Below are 26,009 nucleotides of genomic sequence, written 5' to 3'. Positions count from 1 at the left end.
TTAAGATGCTTGGCTGTCTTTTGAATCTTGGTTTCCCTGGCATACCACTATAAAATAGACACTGGAGGGGGAGAGAAAGGAATAGCCAGAAATATTATCATAGAAAGCTTATAAGTCCGTCTTCTGCCTATAACTGATTGGAATATCTAAAAGGGGGTTACAATGTGCCCAGTGAAGGAGGCTTCCTGCGGAGCCTCTGCATTACACAAGACCATAGGTGGAATCCTGAACAGAATCCAGAATCTTCTGAGGAGAAATTTCCACTTGAAAGGACAAGCAGACCAGCCTGGAGCAGCCAGAAGAAAAGAAGATACTTCTTAAAAGAAAGACTGACTAGAAAAATACAAAAGAATACAGGCAGATTGACTGATTACTACAAGAACAAACAAGTGGCTCGCCCAGCTCAGTAGACATCAAGGCAAGTGGCCGGGTCCCCTCAGGGCAAACCTTCTTCTAAGACTAACTCCCAATGGGAATACACGCTCTGATTGATGACCACGTTCGTTTCTCACGGATAAGGGGAAGTGAGGGCAAAACAGCAATGAAGCTACGAGCTAAGTCCTACAACATTCAATAGACTCCTGTGAACCTGGTTGGAGACCTGGTTGGCCAGCAGTGTGGCAAGACTTGGGGACTCTTGGGCCCAGAGTCAGTGACATAGCCACAGAGGACTAGAGTGGAGAGTGAAGTGTCCAGCTGATAAGAAGAGAGGGCATATGCATAAGTACACCCACACTTACAGATAATACCCACTTGATCTGGCTTCAATGGCTAGATGATCAGAGCTCAACTAGAAGAAGAAAGAAGAGGAAAAAAAGAATAATCTGATACAATTTAATGAACTTGACCTACATCTATGGAAGCAGTAGCTCAAAAGAGGGAACAAATCTTCGCAGCGGGGATCATTCCCACCCCTTCTACACACGGAAGGACAGGGATGGACAACTTGGACATTGGCTACCCAGAATGGAGGGGGCTACAGAGGCAAGAAATGACTGGCTTACAAGTTTTCAAGACGGAACCTAGATGCAGAGGGCGTGGAGCAAGATAGAATTTTCACTGAGTAGTATCCAATCTGTCTAGGTGGGGCTGAGGAACTGAGATGTGGATAGGTCTCTTGCAATACAATGGTGAATAATTGTTATCAGGACTGGTTGTAAGAGCTGGAAATGTAAAGGTACACATTTTGTAGCAAACGGAGGAGAGAGATAAACTTTGCAGTCTAGGAGCAGAGGTCCCTGGGACCATCAAAGGAGAAGAGCGAAGAACAGAACCCTACCCAGAGAAGCAGTGATGCCAGAGATGGTGGCAGAGACAACAATGTGGAGAGATGGACTGGCTGGGGACTTTGGACCTGGAGAGGGAGAGGGGCTGTGTGCTGATGACCAGGGGACAAGCTTGCGGGGTATACCCTGTGGTTGGTGGATGATGCATGGACGGGATTGTAACCATGGGAAGGAAATGATATACAATGGGATCAATGTGAAGCTACTGTTCTCCCATGTAAACTATCATATAACACACAATTAAGCGTTAAAAAAAAAAAAGTAGTTATCTGGAGTTCTGGTGTGGCAAGGTAGGAAAAGTATTGGACAGTAAGGTTGGTTTGAACCACAAGGTTGACAGTTCCTCATCAGCTGCTCCTCAGGATCCATATACAGGGTTGTTGTGAGTCAGAACTGATTCGATGACACTTAACAACAACAAGTGGTTATCTGGAGAGGGATTATAACTTTTTGCCATTTTTTCCTGTAATGACCAATTTCTCCCAAACAGGTAGGACTAGATTTAAAAGCCAAGACAACACACAGATCTGCAACTTAAAAAACTGTCCTCTATAGGTAGCTGGCCATTCATATAATCCTATAATTCACCTACCTTTCTCTTAGGTACTGCCCAGTGTCTTTTTGGCAAAATGTCCCAATTTTTCTTTCATTCTAAACTAACTCTGGCTGCATGAGTTAGTTCACGGAGTAACTGGGGATGACTGGGATGGATGCTTTGCAAACACCTGGGAAGGTCCTAAAATTGTGAAGCAAATGCCGTGTTTATAACTTCAGTCCCAATCCCCACTTGAAAGTGCTCTGGACAACCACCAAGACCAGAGAGGGTGGAGTAGGTGGAATGGATGGATGGTAGTTCAGGGATAGGTTTCTGATTTACACCAATTTCCCCTATATTGTTGCTACCAATCAGTTCTGACTCACATCAACCCTGCATCAAGTTTCCAAGGAGTGACTGGTGAATTTGAACCGCCAACCTTGCAGTTAGCAGTCCAGTGCTCATCCTACAATGCCGCACTAGGAGAATGTTGGAAGGGATTTTATGCTTTCTTTCCTCTCTTTACCTTGTTTTATACTCCCTTTGGACTTGAGGGACTGTCATAGCTCTATCAATAATGTGTAGATTCCAGTAATGTATTTAGACATCTCAGGCCTCAATTTCTTTATCCATTAAATAGAAATGATCCATTTCCTGCTTATATCAAATGGGCGTGTCATTTAGTGTGCTCTTTTTACATGCTTGACACTTGATAAGTAGATTTGCCTGTATTATAATTTTTGGTTCTCACATGAGCCATATGAAGGATATACTACTAGTATGGCTGTTTTTAAAATGAGGTCACATGTTCACTAACTGGTGGAGCCTTAGACTCAAACCCAGGCAGTGTGACTCCAGCTATGAAAGCCCTTGGAAAACTTTGAAAGCATTATACAAATGTAGCAATTATTATGGTTATTAACTACTTTTTCACCATTGTGAGACACAGAAAATCAGGCAGAGTCTGTAATCTAAAATCAATTCAAAGAAGGAGTGTAGGGGAGAAGGGAATGAGGAAGTGAGGGCGAGGTACTTTGGAAAATCACAGCCACCGCTTTTCCAGGTTTCAACTCCGCCCCTTCATTCCTCATTCATCCCTTTGTTACCATCTCTTGGATTTCAGTGCTGAGGTTAATAAAGAGCTTCCAGAAAACCCATCATTTTGATTAAAGCCAGGGACTATCTTGCCAGACAGCACTATGGAGACTGCCTACCGCCCACTCTGCTAGGTCAGTGTAGACAGCAAAGGCTATTAAATGATCACAGTCGTTTCCGGCCCAGAAGGCAGCGCTCCTGGACTGCTCGTTCTCTGGCGCTGCTTCTGCTGCCTATTGCTGCCAAGGGAAAAGAGTCAGGTCATGGAAGACTCTGCAGATTCTGGGTTTGCAAGAGAATATTCAAGGCTTTCTAGGCAGTGATACCTCGTCGTTCCCCACTGCCTCATATCCTCTCCCCAAGTCAGCACTGCTGTCTGATATTGTATATTCTTGTCTTTAAGCAGCCATTTCGTGTGTGTGTGTGTGTGCGTGTGCATGTGCGTGTGCGTGTGTGTATATGAGAGAGAGAGAGACAGAGACAGAAAGAGAGCAACAGAGAGACAGAGACAGAGAGACACTGCCAGACTTGGCAGGTTGTAGAACTGTACATGTTCAGCCTTACCAAAAGACAAAAATCATCCACCATCAAATCTGCCTAAAGACCAGATCTGGTTTCTTCCCCACCCCTCACCATCTGTGGAGTTTGTGGGTCACCTGGTCAAGCTCACCTCCTCCTCCCCATTCAACCCTTTATGAATTGGACAATGTTAATGTAAGTACTAATTACAGCCCACAAAACACAAGAGAACTGTGGCCTGAAACCCAAATCCTGTTCAGGATCAGTGAAAGAAAGGGAGAACGAAAACCATCTGGGCCAGCATTTCTCTGATTCTTATGCCCTTCAGTTGACAGTGAAAAGAATTTTCCATCTAATTAAGGGAATGTTAAAATAAAGATCCACTGTCTATAAAATATTAGGCTCTGTAATCAGAATATGTAGATTTAACTCTGGTTTACCCTATGTGATAATTACATGATGTGTGTAAAATTATTTAATATTGCTGGAGCTCAATTTTCATCTGTAAAGGAGATGGCACCTAACCACCAGTGTTGTCATAGGATTAAATGTGATTATTCACATAAAGTCAAATTGAATAGTGCCTGACACAAAGTAGGAGCCCATTAAATTAAGAAGAGAAGCAGAGATTCACTTAATTCCTTAAGAAATATTGATTGGATTGCTTATTAAGGATCACCCAGTTCATTAAACATTTTATTTTATTTTTCATTTAAAGAATTCCCACTTTTACAGATAAGAAACAAAAGGTTTAAATCACAACAAATGATTTGCCCTGCATCACAGAAGGTTTTAGAAATGAAGCTGAAAAAATTATTCTCACATTGGCTTGCTAGCTTAAAAATAGAACTGTTATTGTTTTTTAAAAAACTTCTCCTGAAGCCTTGAGGTGGGGGTAGGAAGGAGGCGTGGTTGGGAGGGAGGGAGGAGCTTGCTTCAGTAGTCAAGCATCTGGATCCTTGGAGTAGGTGGAGAGGAATGGAAGGCAGGGTTGGTAATAGGAAGGTTGCTGGGACTGGTACTCGTGGGTGTCTCAACTGCTTTGAGTGGAATGAATTGACCTAGAAGAAGGTTTTGTGGTTGTTCGGCGCTTCAGACCACAGCTGGACTAATTTTCAGCAATTCTGGAGCGGAAGAGATAAATACACTTGGCATATTTTTAAAGCCACAGCTCTTGCTTTGTGCTCAAAATAACTCCTGCCATTTCTAGGTTAAGAGTATAAAGACAACATGTGTTGTGAACTCAGATTCAAAAATTGGGTGTATGGCCTCAAGACCTAACTACAAAGATCACATTTCCCCCCATTCTTGTGACCCCCCAATCCAGCAAAGCTCATGCACTGTTGTTTCTTTCTGTTTCCAGAAAGGTTCCCCAAGGCCTAGGGAGGACAATTTCCCTTTATAACCTACCTATCCCAATGCCTCCTGCCTCTGTCAGCTGTTTTATCTCTGGGGTAGCACAATGCTCACAAAGCAGATTCTGGGCTTAAAAAAGACCTGAGTTGGAATTTCAGCTTTTCCACTTTTTATACATTTTTGTTGTTGTTGAGTGCTGTTGAGTCGGTTCCGACTCATAGTAGCCATGTATAGTGTTTCCAAGGCTTTTTAAATCTTTGTGGGAGCTGAAAGCCTCATCTTTCTCCTGTGGAATGGCTGGTGGGCTTGAATAATGGACCTTGTAGTTATCAGTCCAGTGCTTATCTTATGGAGGATGTAACCTTAAGCAAATAACTTAGCCTCTCAGTCCCAAGTCTTTCATATGTAAAACAAAGATAATAATACCCACCCACGTAGTGGTTACGAATCGGGCTGCGAACCTTAAGGTCAGCGGTTTGAAACTACCAGCCGCTCCGCGGGAGAAAGATGAGGCTTTCTACTCCCGTAAAGATCTACACCCTCGGAAACCCTGTACATGGTCGCTATGGGTCGGAACCGACTCGACAGCACTTAACAACAACAATAGGATTGTGAACATTAAAAAGAGAGAATGCTCGTAAATCACATAGATCAATGTCTGGCATGCAGGGAAACTGAAATATGAGATAGATAGTGTTACTTAGAGGTATTCCTCTAAGGAACCTGGCTCTTGTTACCAACCTATTTCTTGTTGGGTGCAGTACTTCCAGGAACTCTTTTTTTCCCCCCAGAGGCCCTCCTCCCAGCGGATTCTCCCCCTCCCCAAGATCATTAAGGACTTCCAGCTGTGAAGCTTTCCAGATTAGAATTGGTTGCTAGGCAGGGAGCCATTCTCCAGAGCCCTCTAAAGGATACAGTGACAGAAGGCAGTTTAGATGTTGTACAAAGCACACTGGATTAGGTATCAGATGCCTTAGGCTCACATCTCAACTCTACCATTCTGCTTCCTATTATTTTTTATACTTTAGGTAAGAGTGACCTATAGTTTCATCATCTATAAAATGGATATAATGGCTACCTTCCAGGAGTGTTGTTATTTATTTAACTAAAATGATTTATTATTTACAAAGAAATAGACATTGAGCTAGAAATTAGGGACGTGGATAGGAATATTATTAGTCTAGGTACACTACACTCAAAGAGTTACAGTGCAGCAGGAGAAAAATATCCTATGTATGTTGGAGTAGAGCTGTGCTCTATAGGGTTTGTCAATGGCTGATTCTTCTGAACAATCACCAGGCTTTTCTTCTCAGGTGTCTCTGTGTGGACTCATATCTCCAACCCTTCTGTTAGTGGCAGAGAACATTAGAAGCACCCAGAAATTTCAAGTAAATGAATAAATACAATAATACTATTAATTAATAAACAAGGAAAAGAAACTCTGGAATAAAGGCATTAAACTTTCTGGAGACAGTATAGTAAAATGATCTAACAGCTTACACCTTTAAATTCTGGCTTCACCACATATTAGATGTGTAACCTTACTGAGCCTCTAGGAGGCTCAACTTCCTAAGGAATAAAACAGGTAAAAGCCTTGTCTCTTGGGATGGTTTATACACTTTGAAGGAGTTAATACATGCAAAGTGCTTAAAACAGTATCAGGTACAGGTTAGCTATTAATATTATTATTCACAAGTAAATGCTTTCCTCTCACTATTCTTATCAACATCAATCAGTATTCTCATCAACCCTAGGGACTAAGTGTCTTGAAGATGATGTACCTGAGTTAAGTGAGTTATAGCACCAGCTGGAGGTGCACATCAGAGGGGATGTATAACACGTGTGGCCCTACTCCTGATAAGAGAATGCCAATTGATATTTTCATTCTGTATGACCCAGCATCCCACTTCTGAATATCTATCCTACATCAATACATGACATGTAGGAGTACAAGATCAAGGGACAACTAGGTCAATTGGCATAGCATAATCTACAAAGAGTCTTCCTCCAATCCTGATGCCATGTTTTCTTTATATAGCCCAGCTTCTCAGATTATTTGCTCAGCATACAGGTTGAATAAGTATGGTGAAGAATACAACCTTGTTGCACACCTTTTTTCATTTTAAACCATTCAGTGTTCCCATGTTTTGTTCAAACAACTGCTTCTTGGTCCAGGTACAGATTCCTCATGAGCACAATTAAGTGTTCCAGAATACTCATATGTCACAATGTTGTCCATAGCTTGTCATGATCCACTAAACAATATTCTTATCAACAGAGAAAAGATTGAAGTTGTCAAGGACTTCATTCTTCTTGGATCAACTATCAACACTCGTGGAAGCAGCAGTCAAGAAATCAAATGATGTATTGCATTAGGCAAATCTTCTGCACAAGACCTTTTTAAAGTGTTGATGAGCAAAGATGTCAGCTTGAGGACTAAGGTGTGACTGACCCAAACATGGTATTTTCAATAACCTCATATGTATGTGAAAGATGGGCAGCGAATAAGGAAGACCATCGAAGAATTGATGCTTTTGAATTATAGTGTTGGAGGAGAATATTGAAACTGCTATGGGCTGCCAAAAGAACCAATATATCTGTTTTGGAAGAAGTGCAGCCAGAGTGCTCCTTGCATGCCAAGATGGCCAAACTTCGTCTCTCATACTTCAGACATATTGTCAGGATGGAACAGTCGCTGGAGAAGGATATCATGTTTGGTAAGATGGAGGGTCAGAGCAAAAGAGGAAGACCTCCTACGAGATGGATTGGCCAAGAGGCAGCATCGATGGACTCAAGCATGGCAACAGTAGTGAGGTTGGCCCAGGATTGGGCAGTGTTTTGTTCTGCTGTGAATAAGGTCGCTATGAGTTGGTACTGACTTGATGGCACCTAACAACAACAACAACAACAATCTACAAAGATAGTGCTTTATATCCTACATCAGTGAGTAGTAACTGGGATCTTAAAAGATTGGGAGCATACATCTAAGGGGTAACTGGAGTCTTGGTATGGTGCTATGGGATAAGCCCTGGACTGATAATCACAAAGTCAGCAGTTCAAAACCACCAGCCTCTCTTCGGAAACTCCATGAGTTAAAACTGACTAGATGGCACTTAACAACAACTGGTCTCTCCTCATCCAGTGAAAAGATGAGTGAAGAAAATCAAAGACTTGAGGAATCAATTAGTCTAGAGGACTAAAGAACAACACAAACCACATTCTCCATTACCCAGAACTATATGAAGCCCAGCTGTAACTACCAACCGCTCTGACCAGGATCGCAATACAAAGTCTTGGACAGAGAGGAAGGAAAAAATGTAGGACAAAATTTAAAAAACATAAACAATACCAGACCTTACTGGTCTTTAGGAGACTAGCAAAATACCTGCCGCTGCTTCTCCCCTCACCAGCCTTTGACCTTTAGACATACATTAATCCTGGAATTGAACCCACCTTCAGGGATCAACTAATAGCAAAAGAATAGTGATGGTTGGTTATGTGCTATGGAGTTGGTTCCAACTCATAGGAAACCCTGCATAGGGTTTCCGAGGTTGTGAATATTTACAGGAGCAGAAAGCCTCGTCTTTCTCCCATAGAACTGCTGGTAATTTCAAACTGCTGACCTTGAGATTAGCAGTCTGATTCATAACCACTATGCGGACCAGAGTTTCTTAGCAAAAGAATAGACAAGTCCATAAAGTGAATGAGAACACCTGGAGGAATGTACTCTTCATGACAATCAACCACAAGAGATCAAAAGGGCAGCATTTGCCCCACAAGAAAGCTCAGAAGGCAGGAAAGGGTAGATAAGAAGGAAGAATGGAAAACCTGTATTTTTTAGTGATATTTTTATGATGTTAGGGGCCCTCAAATCAGTACCGAATCATAGTGACCCAATGCACAATAAAATAAAACACTACTTCTACATTTCAGGTATATGTTAGAGCAATACCGCACTCCTCCAGTGACAATTGTGTCTTAGTTATCTACTGTTGCTATAAAAGAAGTACTTCAAATGGATGGCTTTACAAACAAATGTATTCTCTTACAGTTTGTTGTTGTTATTGTCAGGTGCCATTGAGTCAGAACCGACTCATAGTGACCCCATGCACAGCAGAACAAAACAATGTCTGATCCTGGGACAACCTCACTACCGCTGCCACACTTGAGGCCATCAATGATGCCACCTGACTGATCCATCTCGTTGGGGGTCTTCCTCTGTTTCTCTGACCCTCCACCTTACCCAGCATGACATCCTTCTCCAGCGACTGTTCTCTCCAGACAATGTGTCCAAAGTATGAGAGACGAAGCCTAGCCATCTTGGCCTCCAAGGAGCACTCTGGTTGCACTTCTTCCAAAACAGATCTATTGGTTCTTTTGGCAGTCCATGGCACTTTCAGTATTCTCCTCCAACACCACAACTCAAAGGCATCAATTTTTCTGCAATCTTCCTTATTCACTGTCCAGCTTTCGCATCCATATGAGGTTATTGAAAACACCATGTCTTGGGTCAGGCGCACCTTAGTCCTCAAGCTGGCATCTCTGCTCTTCAATACTTTAAAAAGTTCCTGTGCAGCAGATTTGCCCAATGAAATACGTTGTCTGATCTCTTGACTGCTGCTTCTGTGAGTGTTGATAGTTGATCCAAAGAAGAATGAAGTCCTTGACAACTTCAATCTCTTCTCCATTGATAAGAATGCTGTTTACTGGTCCAGTGGTGAGGATTTTTGTTTTCTTTACATTGAGTTGTAATCCATACAGAAGGCTGTGCTCTTTGATCTTCATCAGTAAATATTTTAAGTCCTCTTCACTTTCAGCAAGCAAGGTTGTATCATGTGCATATCTCAGGTTGTTAATAAGTCTTCCTCCAATCCTGATGCCACGTTTTCCTTCATAGAACCCAGCTTCTCATATTATTTGCTCAGCATACATATTGAACAAGTATGGTGAAAGAACACAACTCTGTCGCACACCTTTCTCAATTTAAAACATTCAGTGTTCCCATGCTCTGTTTGAACAACTGCCTCTTGGTCCAGGTATAGATTTCTCAGAGGTACAATTAAGAGTTCTGGAATACTCATACTTCTCAATGTTGTCCACAGCTTGTCATGATCCACACAATCAACAGCCTTCGCGTAGTCAATAAAGCATAGGTAAACATCCTTCTGATATTCTCTGCTTTCAGCCAAGATCCATCGGACATCTACAATGATATCTCTCGTTCCACGGCCTCTTCTGAATCCAGCTTGAACCTCTGGAAGTTCTCTGTCAATGTATGATTGTAGTTTAGGAGGCTAGAAGTCCACAGTTTAGGAGGCTAGAAGTCACAGTTTAGGAGGCTGGAAGTCCAAAATCAGAGGACCAGCTGTAGGCAAAGGCTTTCTTTCTCTGTCAGCTCTGGGGAAAGGGCCTTGTCATTCCCAATGCAAGGAACCCAGGTTCCAAAAGGAGCTCTTCTTTCTTGGTAGTAGTAAGTCCCATTCATCTCTGTTTGCTTGTCTGTTGTTGTTGTTAGGTGCCATCAAGTCAGTACTAACTCATAGCGACCTTATGCCCAGCAGAATGAAACACTGCTGGATCCTGAGCCAACCTCACTATTGTTGCCACACTTGCGCCCATTGATGCTGCCACCTGTCCAATCCATCTCACTGGGGGTCTTCCTCTTTTCCTCTGACCCTCCACCTTACCAAACATGTTATCCTTCTCCAGTGACTGGTCCCTCCTGACAATATGTCCGAAGTATGAGAGACGAAATTTGGCCATCTTGGCCTCCAAGGAACACTCTGGCTGCACTTCTTCCAATCTTGAGATGCAATTGATACCGAAGGCTGTGGTTTTTGATCTTCATCAGTAAATATTTTAAGTCCTCTTCACTGTCAGCAAGCAACATTGTATCATCTGCATATCACAGGTTGTTAATGAGTCTTCCTCCAATCCCGATGCCACATTTTTCTTCATATAACCCAGCTTCTCAGATTATTTGCTCAGCATACAGGTTGAATAAGTATGGTGAAAGAATACACCTTTCTTAATTTTAAACTATCCAGTGTTTCCATGTTCTGTTCTGTTCACTTGTTTAGTCTCTTTTATATCTCAAAAGAGAGTTAGTTACTTAGGATGTAACCTAATCTGGTATATTGTATCCTACTTTATTAACATAATTGCCACTAATCCTGCCTCATTAGCATCATAAAGGTCAGGATTTACAACACATAGCATAATTAAATCACATCATTTAGGATAGAGGATAATCATACAATACTGAGAATCATGCTTGGCCAAGTTGATACACATTTTAGGGACACTGGTGTGGCACAAGGTCAGTTTTGAACCACAAGGCTACTCGGAAACCCTATAAAGGGCTGCTATGAGTTGGAACTGATTCACCTAACAACAACTCAGGAAAGGTAGACCTGCTTAACATATTTACATGGAGTTTGTGTTGATTACAACATAAATAGATCATGACACTATGTTGTTGTTAAGTGCTGTCAAGTCGATTCTAGCTTATAGTGAGCCTGTATAGGGTTCCTGAGGGTGTAACTCTTTGCAGGAACAGAAAGCCTCATCTTTCTCCCATGAAGCGACTAGTGGGTGTGAACCATCAGTCCTGTGGTTCTCAGTATACTACTAATTCTACACACACCACAGGCATATCTTTTTTATTGCATTTTGCTGTATTCTATCTTATTTTTCACAAATAAAAGGTTTATGGCAACCCTGCATAAAGTAAGTCTATTGGCACTGTTTTTCCAACATTATGTGCTCACTATTTACATTCCAGATTCCAGTTATTAATAGATCTTTGCAGCTGTTTCTTCTCATTTTGAGTTGTGCCCCATCAGCAAATGAAGGTTCCAAAAACTTTGCTCCATTCACATTATTATTGACAACTCTACTTTGAAGTGCAAGCTCTTCCAAAGTCATACTTTGAGTGTGTCCATCTGGCACTATATTTGACAATGTTTTAGCTATTCATAATGTCTTCATTTTCTGGCACTATATCTGACAATGTTTTGCTGCTATTCATAAGGTTTTCAGGGGCTAACTATTCAGAAGTAGTCTGCCTCTCCTTCTTCCTAGTCTGTCTCAGTCTGGAAGCTCTGCTGAAACCTATCTTTCATGAGTAACCTGCTAGTATTTAAAATACCAGTGGCATAGCTTCTATAATCAGAGCAATGCACAAGCTACAACAATACACAAACACAAGTGGTATATATTTTTGAGCAGATGTAGAAAAAAGTACTTAAATGTATTAATTTTTATTACATGTGTAGTTTTGAACAGACAGAGAAAATTCAATACATCAAGTATAAGATTAATAATTAATATGAAGAATATTTGGAGGATACACACAAAAATTTAACAGTGGCTACCTCAGTGGAGCGCTGTGGCTCCATATGATAAGCATTGGACTGCGAACCACAAAGTCTGTGGTTGGAACCAATCAACCATTCTGTGGGAGAATGATGAGGCTTTCTACTCCTGCAAATATTTACAACCTCAGAAACCCTTTACTGAGTCGGAACTGACTCAGTGGCACTTAACAACAACAATTTTAAATTTTTTATTCTTATAAAAATCTGGGAGAGACTCTAAATTATTGGTGTTGCTTCTGGAAGCATGACTCAAGAGAGGGAGTGAGGTCTATTTTATTTTCACTTTGTACGGATTTGATTTGTTTGTGTGGTTTTTTGTTTATTTTATAATTAAAAGATAAATAAAAAGAATGCCAGCTGATTTGCCTAATCAGATACATAGTTCAATATGGTCCCCAAACCAGCTGAGATGTCACTGTCCCCAGTGGTCTGGAACCCAGGACCAGCTACATAATTTGAGAAGATCAGTGCAAAAATTATTAAGTACCTTAAGACCGAGACAACACCACGTTAAACCAAGCAGGACCTTTCTAAGGATGGGACCCTATGCAACTACACAAGTTGTATACCAGGAAGTCAATCTTGACTGGACCCCAGGGTTCACTGTGTGATGCCTCCTTCACCACCACAACCTCACAATGAAACCTTTCCATAAGACATACTCATTTCACCCAACAATAGCTGCTTCTGGCTTTGGATGGCTTTTTAAGCTTTTCATCTTTACCTTTCCCTCACTTTGTTAGAATCTGTGCTTCGTAAAATTTGGCAGCCATCCCAGACTCTGTGCTGCTGTGCCACTTCTCAGCCTTGAGAAACCATTTCTAGACAAGCAGTGATATCCCTACATCAAGGGTATAAAATGGAAGTGCTGTCAGAATGTTGCACCAGAAGGAGGGTAAGAGAATAAGTGTCTTCCAGGGAGAATCCCTCCACCACCACCATCTTCTGATTTTCTATATTTCAATACCATTCCATCTAATCCAGCAAAAACATTTTGGATTCTACTTTCTATGTGGCAGGCAATAAGCTAAGTGCCAGAGGTATTAGATTAATAATAACAGTCATAACATTATTGAGTTCCTACTATGAGCTAAGCACTCTCTCATTTAATCTTTACAATAGCCTACATACTTGAGGCACAGACTTAACAATTATCCAGTGGTAAAACGGGGATTTGAAGCACTCTGTGCAAAATCATACTGCCTCCCTTAAGAGGCTCAAAAAGGCAAAATTTAAATAAACCTTGCCTTCTCCCTCTACATTCTCTTAGACATGATCATACCAAGACCATCAGAATTACCTAAGAACATTTAGAAAGCCAATCATTTAAAAAGCAAGCTTCATTCACTTTCCTTTTTGGTCCCACATTTCTAGACACAAAATTTCCACTCCTTGATTTGAGAGAAGAAAAATACCAAGCTGATTAACTCATTAGCTCTTGAAATTTTATAGGTTGAATTTTGAAGATTCAGTAGAACTAAAGGGGCTCAATAGAGTGTTTTCTTAAAAGCAAACAAATAGATAAACCTGGTGGCTCTCCAGGGCCAACAAATTAAACTATAGGATTTTTAGCAGGAAATTTAAGGCCCAACAAAATTCTGATTCCAGTCCACATTTCTGATTTTATTTCCTATCAACCTACCATCCTACCCACCTATTCAACTGTACTCATCCTATTCACCCAGATCATAATATTTCTATTTTTTATTTTATTTTATTTTGCATGTATTGTTCCATTTGGTTGGAAGGGACTCTCTCCTTCTTAAATGCTTTTTACCATTCTTCAATACCTAGTATTAAATGTCCCATAATCTGTACTTGATAACTTGATTCCCTAACCTCCCAATTCTATCTCTGGTCTCCCACAACATCCAGTATTCAGGTTACTAAGAGAGGGTTTGGACCCTATGAAAACAACTGAGGAGCGGTCTCAATACTGTAGTGCTGCTATAACAGAAATACCTCAAGTGGACAGCTTTAACAAACAGAAATGATTCTCTCACTGTTTAGGAGGCTAGAAGTCCAAATTCAGACTGCCAACTGTAGAAGTCTTTATTTCTCTGTTAGCTCTGGGGAAAGGTCCTTGTTATTTCCAGCACAGGAAATCCAGGTTCAAAGGATGAGCTCCACTCCCAACTCTTCTTTCTTGGTGATAGTAGGTCTCTCTCATTTCTATTTATTTGTTTCTGTACTTTTATATCTCAAAAGACTCAAGGTACAACTCAAGATGTATCCGGCTCATTAACTTGTTGGTGTTGTTAAGTGCCATGAAGTCACAGTGACCCTGTATAGGGTTTCCAAGGAGCAGCTGATGGGTTTGAACTGCTGACTTTGGGGTTTGCAGTCCAGTACTGATCCAACAGTGTCACACCAGAAGTCCTAAAGCTCCACACTAATCCTGCCTCATTAGCATCATAGAGGTTAGGATTTACAAAACAGAGGATAATTAAATCAAGTCACAAAATAGAGGATGATCACATAGTCCTGAGAATCAAGGCCCAGCCAAGTTGACACATATTTTGAGGGCACACAAAATTCAATCCATAATATTCCACCATTTCCACCCCCTGCCAAATGCATGTCCTTGCCACATGTAAAGCACATTCACTTCATTATGTCATCCCCAAAGTTTTAAATAAACTCCAAGTCCAAATTCCATCCTGGGGCAAAATTCCTCTTTTTCTATGAATTGAGAATGCAAGTTATCTGCTCCCAAAGTACAATGGTGGAACCAGCACAAGCATTACAAATAGGAGTACAGTCACATCTGTTTCAACTCATAGAACCCTATCTGTAAACGATTTCTGAGCTTATAAATCTTTTGGGGAGCAGACAGTTTTATCTTTCTCCTCCAGAGTGGCTGGTGGGCTTGAACTGCTGACCTTCTGGTTATAAATCCAGTATTTATCCTACAAAGTCACTGCGTCCAGAATGATACAAGAATGGGCATAAATCAAGCAAAAAAACAAAAAACAAAAACAAAAAAAAAAACAACCAGCATAATAATTTACACTACTTCTCAAGGCTTGAAAACACTCCTCTCTTCTTTGAGACGATCTGGACTAAGTGTTAAGAAGCTCTGGTAGCGTACTGGTTACGAATCAGGCTGCGAACCACAAGGTCAGTAGTTCTAAACTACCAGATGTTCCATGGGAGAAAGATGAGGCTTTCTGCTCCCGTAAGGATTTACAGCCTTGGAAACCCTGTACAGGGTCACTATGAGTCAGAACTGACTCCACAGCACATAACCACCAGACTGGGTGTTGGCCATGTTCTCTGGATTCCGGGTAGAAACCCCTCAGCCCTAAACTTCAGCTTCACCTTCCAAGCCCACTAGAATGGCTTTGAGTGGCCCAATTCTCTGAGTCCAATGAAGTGGCAGACCCCACTACTCAACCCCTGCAAGCCCTGTTCTTCTGCCCCTTGAGCACTGCAGCACCACCTACTGACACTTGTAAATAGCAACCCCACACTATGGAACCAAATAGAAGAATATATGACCCTTTGAAACCTGTAAGACTGTGGCCCGATCCGTAAGAACCTAGAATCAATGGTCCCACAGTTTGAGACCCCAGAGGTCACGACCCTAGCCTTTGAGACTGAGGTAGCTCTGCTTTCCATTGTCCTCATCTCTTCAGCTGCTGCTTCCTGGTTTCTTGGTTTCTCAAAGAGTTTATGTCCTACTCAGACAAGTGTTACAAAGTTCTTTCGTTGTACCAATAGAACTACAATAGTGAGGTTGGCTCAGGATCAGGCAGTGTTTCGTTCTGCTGTGCGTAAGGTCACTATGAGTCGGTACCGACTCGATGGCACCTAACAACAACAACTCAGAAAAGGTAGACCTGCTTAACATATTTACATGGAGTTTGTGTTGACTACAACATAAATAGATCACCACACTATGTTGTTTTTAAGTGCCATCAAGTTAGTTCCAGCTTATAGTGACCCTGTATATGGTTTCTGAGGGTGTAATTCTTTTCAGGATTAGAAAGCCTCATCTTTCTCTCATGAGATGACTGGTGGGTGTGACCCATCAGAGTTGTGGTTCTCAGTCCACTGGTAATTCTACACACACCATAGGCATATCTTTTTTATTGCATTTTGTTGTATTGTATCTTATAGATATTTTATTTTTCCCAAATAGAAGGTTTGTTGCAACCCTGAATAAAGTAAGTCTATTGGCACTGTTTTTCCAATATTAGGTGCTCACTTCATGTCTCTATGTCACATTTTGGTAATTCTCATAATATTTCAAAATGTTTTCATAATATTATTGCATACTTAATAGACTACAGTTTACTGCAAACATAACTTTTATATGCATTGGGAAACCAAAAAATTCATGTGATTCCCTTTATTGTGATAGTCTCCTTATTGCAGTGATTTGAAACTGAACCCATAGTATCTATCTCTGAGGTACTAGGGTTCTTATCACATGACATTGCTATATTCTATCATATTTCTTTACATTTATATTCCCCTCTTTAGATTATGAGTACAGGACTGTGTTATATTTAGTATTTCAGTCCCACTACCTAGAATAAAGCCTAAGTCAGTGCTTAATAAATGTTTGTTTAATGACTACCTGCAAGGTTCTAACCAAATTCTATATTGAAACTATCCTAGTTACTAGTGTTTCTATAACAAAAATTACTACACGTGAATGACTATAAAGAACAGAAATTCATGTTCTCACCATATTGGAAGTTAAACATCTAAATCAGGATCCTGGCTGATTCCTTCTGTGGAGCTGTCTCCTAGTCTCTGCGAGCAATCCTTGGTATTCCTTCACTACTTATAGATGCATCTGTGGCATCATCCCCTTTGTGTGACTATGTCAATCCTGCTCTAAAGACACTATTCAGAACGGATTAGGTTTAGGACCCATCCTACTTTAGTATGACCCCATTAACATTTTTTTTAATCACCTATTTCCAAACAGGGTCATATTTATAGGTACAAGGGCTAGGAGTTCAATACATCTTTTTTTGGGATATACAATTCAATATATAACAGAAGCCAAGACAAAGAGGAAATCTCTGAGCAAGATACTCCAATGCTTTATTTTTTTATGTATGTGTGTGTGACAGAGAAAGGGAATAGGTGGAAAAAGAAAAAAAATCTCTATGCAAATGTATTTGAAATAAGTGTGCCAGAGAATAAATGAATGAATGTGGATTTTAAAACAAAATACTGGTGGCAGTGCCTAATGGTACAGTTCTAGAGATCTACCTGAGAGTTACTTTTTGTGGAGAACTTCCTGTCATTATTGTTAAGTACTTTTGAGTTTATTTTGACTCATAGTGACTTCATGTAACAGAGTAGAACTGCCCCCGTAGGGTTTTCTAGGCTGTAATGATTACAGAAGCATATCGCCAAGTCTTTCTCCCATGAAGCACCTAGTTGGGTTCCAACACCAACATTTCCATTAGCGGCAGAATGCTTAACCATTGCACCACCCTGCTGAAAGGTCAGTGGTTCTAACTAGCTGTTCCACTGGAAAAAGATGTGACATTGTGCTTCTGTAATATTACAGCCGTGGAAAACCTACAAGGCACTTGTAGTCTGTCCTGTAAAGTCACTATAAGCTTGAATGGACTGATGGCAATGGAAGATCTTCTTAGTGCCCTTCAAATCACAACCATTTAGAAGGCTATTATCATGGAGGTAAGATCGTGACCCTAAGTGAAAACTGCAGGAGCAAATTTGTATCTCTTAAAATCTAGATTTCCCAAGAATATACCAAAGAAATCATTCTTCCCAAAGATAAATATTTTTAGAATCAATGTATACTTAGTCCAGTAGAAGGAAACTGATGTGATACTGACCACTGACTAACCATAGCCCCACAGACTATAGGCTAGAGAGCTATCAGTTGGATTAACATCTCAGTGTTACAAGGTGCCTACAAAGAATGCTGGCATCTTAGGAGACTCTTTCAGAAGTCTCATGGCCTAATCACTGTCACAGGCATGAGGAGAAATTTAACCTCCAACTAGAACTGCTGAGGGCAGAGAGAGGCCCTAAGGCTTGGGAGTTGCCTAGCTTGTTAGGACCTCAAGGATATAGGTATTATTAGGTGCTGTCAAGTTGATTCCAACTCATAGTGGGCCATGTGACAGAGTGTAACTGCCCAATACAGTTTCTTAAACTGTAATCTTTATGGAAGCAAATCTAAAGCCTTTCTTCCATTGAAAAATTGGGGAGGGAGGTTCAAACCACCAATCTTTCAGTTAGCATAAAGCACTTATTATTTGCACAACTGGGGCTCTTTAAGAAAAAGATTTTATGCAAAATGTTCCTAAACAAATAAGTTTTGTGGTGCATATGTATTAATAGGGAGTCCTGGTGTGGTGCTGTGGGTTAATGCACTGGACTGCAAAGTTGGTTTGACCCACAAGATAGGTGGTTCAAGCTCACTAGCCACTCTTCAGAAACCCTATATAGGGTTGCAACTGATTTGAGGGCACTTAACAACAACAACAATATATTAAGAGAATTGGTTCATAACCCAGGCCTCTGTTCCACACATGGAAGCATCATTAAGAAAAAGTAGGAAGGACTATCTCCTTCCAGATTGGTTTATGGAAGATCCAAAGACTATGGTCCTCTCCTGTTCCTCAACTCCTAGAGCAATATTCTTAATCCTGGAACTCAGATAGTGAACAGTTTTCTCTGAAGTTACTAAGTGATTTTCTTCAACTATAATTCGGGACAAAGTATTGTAGAATGCTAAGTGCCGTGAGTTCAGCAGCAGGCAAACATGGTGTTAAGTACTGCTTTTGCCACCTAAAACTTGTTTATATACCCAATGGATGGAAAGCACTTATCACAGTTCTCAATAAATGGTTGCTCTTATAAACTCTTCTTTTCTCTTGTTCTAATATTACCAAAGAATCATCGAACAATATCATTAATATCACATGCAAGTAAAATTTTGCTTAAGATAATTTAAAAAATGGTTGCAACAGTACATCAACAGAGAATTGTTAGAAATTCAAGCTGGATTCAGAAGAGGACCTGAAATTAGGGATATCATTGCTGATGTCATTGGATCTTGGCTGAAAGCAGAGAATACCATAAACACAATTATTTGTGCTTTATTGGTTTTAAATCAGGAAAGCTGTGTGCCACAATTGTATCCATTACCATACTATTTAATTGGTATACTGACCAAATAATCCAAGAAGATGGATTATATGAAGAAGAACGTGGCATCAGGATTGAATAAAGACTCATTAGCAATCTGCAATATGTAGATGATTCAACCTTGCTTGCTGGAAGCGAACAGGACATAAAATACTTACTGGTGAAGATCAAAAACTACAGCCTTCAGTATGCATTGCATCTCAATGTAAAGAAAACAAAAATTCTCACCACTGGACCAATCAACAACATCCTTATAATGGAGAAAAGATTCAAGTTGTCAAAGACATCATTTTGCTTGGATCCACAATCAACACTCATGGAAGCAACAGTCAAGCAATCAAATAACGTATTGTATTAGGCAAATCTGCTGCAAAGACCTCTTGAAAATGTTCAAAAGCAAAGATGTCAGTTTGAGGACTAAAGTGTGCTGACTCAAGCCATGGTATTTTCAATCACCTCATAAGCATTTGAAAGTTGGACAATGAATAAGGAAGATTGTAGAAGAATTGATTCATTTGAATTATGGTGTTGTAGAAGAATATTAAAAGTAACATGAACTGACAGAGAACAAATAAATCTGTGTTGGAGGAAGCACAGCCAGAATGCTCCTTAGAAGCCAGGATGGCGAGACTTGGTCTATCATATTTTGGACATGTTACCAGTCCCTGGAGAAGAAGAACATCATCATGGTTGGTAAAATTGAGGGTCAAAGAAAAAGAGGAAGACCCCTGATGAGATGGAGTGAAACAGTGACAAAAACAACAACGACAGTGGGCTCAAACATTAACAATTGTGAGGATAGGATGATGCGTTGTTTTATTCTGTGGTGAATAGGGCTTCTATGAGTTGGAACTGAAAGGACAGCACCTAACAACAACTACTGGCAAACTTTAAAATTGGGTCAGCAAAGACTCTCTCTTTACACACTTAAAAAAAAAAAAGGATAAAAAAAAATTCTACAGGGCAAATCTTTGGCAAATACGCTTTAGATGAGAGAAGGGAATTTTCTGTATTCTGTGGCTCAGCATCAAACACTGAGTTAGTCACAGACTTGCAGGTGTCTACCCTGAGACTATTTATATCTGGTGATGCTCTTTTCTCGTACAAATTGAGCCCTATGACATGCAGCCTGGTGTGCATATAATATAAATCACTCAGGCTGGCTGAGGCTTCTAGCTTTGTCACTAAGCTATAAGGTATTCACCTCACGCCAAGTGATAATGGAACCAGAGATACAACAGTGTGTGTTCTTTGGTAAATCAACATCTATGTTTCACAGTCAAAAAAGCCAAGAGTGAAGATAATGGGGAAAGGGATGTCACCTCACTACTCAGCCTAGATGCTGCCTAGAGCAATAATTCTAGACAGAGAATTGGTTTATTATTGGAAATAAGCTACAGTTGGTGGGCTTTCTTGGACCTATCACAACAAACTTGCCTGTTAAGCCTTTCTGTATAAGTGATGTTTTACTACTCATGATTTAAGTTTGTTTGGGTCTTAGTTATCTAATGCTGCTGTAATAGAAATACAACAGTGGATGGCTTTAACAACCAGAAATGTATTCATTCACAGTTTGTTGTTGTTGTTGTTGTTTGGTGCCATCAAGTCGGTACTGACCCCTAGCGACCTTATGCACAGCAGAACGAAACACTGCCTGATCCTGGGCCAACCTCACTACTGTTGCCACACTTGAGTCCATCGACACTGCCACTTGGCCAATCCATCTTGCTGGGGGTCTTCCTCTTTTTCTCTGACCCTCCACCTTACCAAACATGATATCCTTCTCCAGCGACTGGTCCCTCCTGAAAATACGTCCAAAGTATGACAGATGAAGTTTGGTCATCCTGTCCTCCAAGGAGCACTCTGGCTGCACTTCTTCCAAAAGGATCCATTGGTTCTTTTGGCAGCCCATGGCACTTTCAATATTCTCCTCCAACACCATAACTCAAAAGCATCAATTCTTCTATGGTCTTCCTTATTCACTGTCTAGCTTTCACATGCATATGAGGTTATTGAAAATACCACGGTTTAGGTCAAGTGCACCTTAGTCCTCAAGCTGACATCTTTGCTCTTCAACACTTTAAAAAGGTCTTGTGCAGCAGATTTGCCTAATGCAATGCGTCTTCTGATCTCTTGACTGCTGCTTCCATGAGTGCTGATAATTGATACAAGAAGAATGAAGTCCTTGACAACTTCAACCTTTTCTCCGTTGATAAGAATGTTGTTTATTGGTCCAATGATGAGGATTTCTTTTTTCTTTACGTTGAGATGTAATCCATACCTAAGGCTGTGCTCTTTGATCTTCATCAGTAAATGTTTTAAGTCCTCTTCACTTTCAGCAAGGAAGGTTGTATCATCTGCATATTGCAGGTTGTTAATGAGTCTTCCTCTAATCCTGATGCCACGTTTTCCCTCATATAACCCAGCTTCTCAGATTATTTGTTTAGCATACAGGTTGAATAAGTATGGTGAAAGAATACAACCCTGTCACACACCTTTTTAAATTTTAAACCATTTAGTGTTCCCATGTTCTGTTCGAACAACTGCCTCTTGGTCCAGGTACAGATTCCTCATGAGCACAATTAAGTGTTCCGGAATATTCATACTTCACAATGTTTTCCATAGCTTGTCATGATCCACACAATCAAAAGCCTTTGCGTAGTCAATAAAGCACAGGGGTAAACATCTTTCTGATATTCTTTGCTTTCAGCCAAGATCTATTGGACATCAGCAATGATATCCCTCGTTCCATGGCCTCTTCTGAATCTGGCTTGAACCTCTGGAAGTTCTCTGTCAGTGTATGATTGTAGCCATTTCTGATTACCTTTAGCAAAACTTTACTTGCATGGGATATCAAAGATATTGTCCAATAATTTCCACATTCTGTTGGGTCACCTCTCTTTGGAATGGGCACAAATATGGATCTTTTCCAATCAGCCGGCCAGATAGTTGTCTTCCAAATTTCTTGGCAGAGATGAGTCAGTGCCTCCTGTGCTACCTCACTTTCTTGAAGGATTTCAATTTTTATTCCATCAATTCCTGGTAGCTTGTTCTTTGCCAATTCCTTCAATGCATCTTGGACTTTCTCCTTCAGTGTCATTAGCTCTTGATCATATGCTACCTCTCGAAATGGTTGAACATAAATCATTTCCTTTTGGTACAGTGGCTCTTTGTATTTCTTCCATCTTCTCTTGATGCTTTCTGCATCATTCGGTAATTTGCCCAGAGAATCTTTTAATAACAAAAGTCGAGGCTTGAATTTTTTCTTCAGTTCCCCCAGCTTGAGAAATGCTGAGCATGTTCTTCCTTTTTGGTTTTCGGATTCCAGATCTTTGCACATTTTGTTGTAATATTTGGCTTTATCTTCTCGAGCTGATCTTTGAAATTTTCTGTTGAGCTCTTGGACCTCCTCATTTCTTCCATTTGCTTTAACACCTCTATGTTGGAGAGCAAGTTTCAGTGTGTTTTCTGACATCCATTTTGACTGTTTCCTTCTTTCTTCTCTTCTCAATGACTTTTTGCTTTCTTCATGTATGGTGTTCTTGATGTCATCCCACAACTCTTTTGGTCTTCCGTCTTCAGTGTTTAATGTATCAAATCCGTTTTTCAGATGATCTCTAAATTCAGGTGGGATATATTCAAGGTCATATTTCACAGTTTAGGAAGCTAGAAATCCAAATACAAAGGGCTGGCTTTTGGGGAAGGCTTTCTCTTTGTTGGCTCTGGGTATAATTCTTGTCTCCTTTCATCATCTATAGGCCCAGTATTACTTGGAGATCTCTCTACATTGTGGCATCAATCTTCTCCTGGATCTAGGAACTTCACAGGGCAAGGACTCCAGGTCCAAAGGACACACTTCACTCTGGACTCTTTTATCTTGGTGGTCATGGGCCCATCTTTGCCCAAGTCTCTCTAGAGTAAGATAAAAGGTGTTACATGGCACACCCTTGGTAATCTCCCTTAAATCAGATCACGGTGGTGTATGGACTCCTGTTGTGGCATTCGAACAGCACTGGACTGTAAATCACAAGGTCAGCAATTCAAACCCACCAGATGCTCCTCAAAAACCCTATACAGAGTTTCATAATGAGTTGGAACTGACTCAAAGGCACTTAACAATAATAATATCCCCTGGAGTGCTGGTATGGTACTGTAGGATAAGCACTGGACAAATAAAATAAGGTTGGTCATTCAAAACCACCAGTTACTCCTTGGAAACCCTATCAGGGTCACTATAAGTTGGAACCAACTTTATGGCACACAATAAAAATCCCACCCTTAATCCTCTTATTGATTTATCACATTGAATATCATTGAAGACAGCTACATCTCAACTGCCAAACACTGAGAACTCCTGGCCCAGTCAAGTTGTAACAAAACCTTAACTATCACAGTTTGTTTGGTTGTTTTTCTTTGTTTTTTGTTTTTACATGTCATGGCAGCTTTAATCTAGAGGCCCAAAATATATTGTTTGGAATTTGGCAGACAAGAAAATACAGCTCTAGTGACAATAAACTTCTCCTTGACTTTGTTCTCTATTGAATCCAAATTTGGCTCCTAAAAGTTAACTTTTCATACCCTAGTCTACAGAAATGCCTCTTGAGTCTGACTTCAACAAAGTTCTATTTCCTGTGATAATACAAACATACTTTGTCTTATTGCGCTTTGCAGACATTTTATTTTTCACAAATTGAAGGTTTGTGGCAACCCTGCATCATGTATATCTATTGGTGTCATTTTTTTTTTCAACAGCATGTGCTCACTTCCACATGCTGATAATTCTCATAATATTTCAAGATTTCTCAGAACACTATTGCACACTTAACAGACTGAAGTATAGTATAAATGTAACTTTTACATACACTGGAGAACAAAAAATTTGTATGACTCGGTTTATTGTGATAGTCTCTGTATTTCAGAAGTCTGGAATCAAACCCACAATATCTGAGGTACACCTGTACTAGCATAAATATCTCTTTTCCCCTATTTTGTTTAGTATTGTCATCCTCAGGACTGTCTTCTTCCATCCTTTACCTAGTCCACATCCTTGGAGACGGGCCATTCCAGGTAGGACTGCTGCCAAGGAAGCTTTTGGTCACACTGAGGTGATTAATATGCTGGACTGCAAAGTCAGTTTGAACCGCAAGTTTGGCGGTTCAACCTCATCAGTTGCTCCTCAGAAATCCTATACAGGGACACTATGAATTGGGACTGACTCAATGGCACACAACAACATCCCTCCTTTTGATGACTGTGGATAATGAGAATCCAACTACTGAGGCAGAGAGAGAGAGGCTCCTCTGCATTCCATACATTTCTTTCTAGGCATGCTGGCAATGATCCAATTTATGACTCTTTATTAGAGGTCTTGTTCTTATGGTTATTAAGTACCATTGAGTAGGTTCCAACCCATAGTGACCTGTATAGGGTTTCTGAGGAGGATGTGGTCAATTTGAACCACTGACCTTGCGCTTCAAACCAATCTTGTAGTTGAGTGCCCATCTATACTTAATACTTGACCCAAATCTGTTTCTTCAGATTAGGCAATGACCTTTTCAACTATCTTGGTGAAGATAAGCTTTTCAAGTTCTTTCAGAAGTAGAACTGAATTTATTTGGAAATATTTTATAGTAAAGACTCTTGATGTAACTGAGGAGAGGCTTTCATTTCTAGTTAACTAATAACAGTAAAGGCAAGGTTAGCTGGAGCTGCCAGAGGCTTAAAGGAATCATAAGCTATAACTACTCCCCTGCCCTCAACCCAAGTCATAATCAGGTTTTTCTTCCCAGGAACAAGTTCTAAGTCCACCAGTTCCTAACAACTAAAATCATCTTTCCCACAGAATGAACTTTGGACTCTCTATACTCCACTTCCTCTCCCTCACAAACCTCTCAAACATATAGGTCATCTTTGAGCCCAGTCAGATAGCAGAATTGGTGACATTACTTCCTTGGCCTGTTGTGGCACTAGGACCTCCCCAACATAAACTTCAATCTCCCTTTTGTCAAGGGTTTAAATATCAGCTAAAGAGGATGACACATATGATGAAAAAGTTAGAGGGTAATTTGGAAACACTCTATCCCATGAAATGCTCCCAAATAAAAGAAGGATAATATGCACTATTTTTCCAAGACTTATTAAAAAGTTATTTCTCTATCCAGACTCCTCAGAGGTGGAAATTTCCACATGAAAGGACAAGCAGACCATCCTGGAGCATCTAGAAGAACAGAAGAGACTTCTTAAAAGAAAGACCGACAGGAAAAATACAAAACAATATAGGCAGTCCAACTGATTACTGTAAGAACAAGCAAGCTGCTTGCCCAGGAGACATCAAGGCAAGTGGTCCCCTCACAGAAAAACTCCTTCCAAGACTAAGACTCAATGGAAATACACACTCTGTTTGGTGACCACGTTCGTCACCGATAAGGGAAAGTGAGGGAAAAACAGCAATGAAGCTACAAGCTAAGCCCTACAACGTTCAATAGACTCCTCTGAACCCGGCTGGAGACCTGGCTGGCCAGCAGTATGGCAAGACCTGGGGACTCTTGGGCCCAGAGTCAGTGACATAGCCACAGAGGACTAGAGTGGAGAGTGAAGCGTCCAACTGATAAGAAGAGAGGGCATATGCACAAGAACACCCACACTTGCAGATAACACCCACTTGACCTGGCTTCAATGACTAGATGATCA

General features: G+C 40.5%; 1 protein-coding gene across 6 annotated transcripts in view; it reads right to left on the bottom strand.

The window, feature by feature from the left end:
• PCDHAC2 (protocadherin alpha subfamily C, 2) overlaps window positions 1-26,009 on the bottom strand; it is a 220,163-nt gene that overhangs the window by 24,844 nt on the left and 169,310 nt on the right. The window lies entirely within an intron of this gene.

The sequence above is a fragment of the Chrysochloris asiatica genome, unplaced genomic scaffold, assembly GCF_000296735.1.
Source record: "Chrysochloris asiatica unplaced genomic scaffold, ChrAsi1.0 scaffold00087, whole genome shotgun sequence".
Classification (NCBI taxonomy): Eukaryota; Metazoa; Chordata; class Mammalia; order Afrosoricida; family Chrysochloridae; genus Chrysochloris; species Chrysochloris asiatica.
Note: the sequence above shows the minus strand (reverse complement) of the source record. Positions and strands in the feature narration are given on the sequence as shown.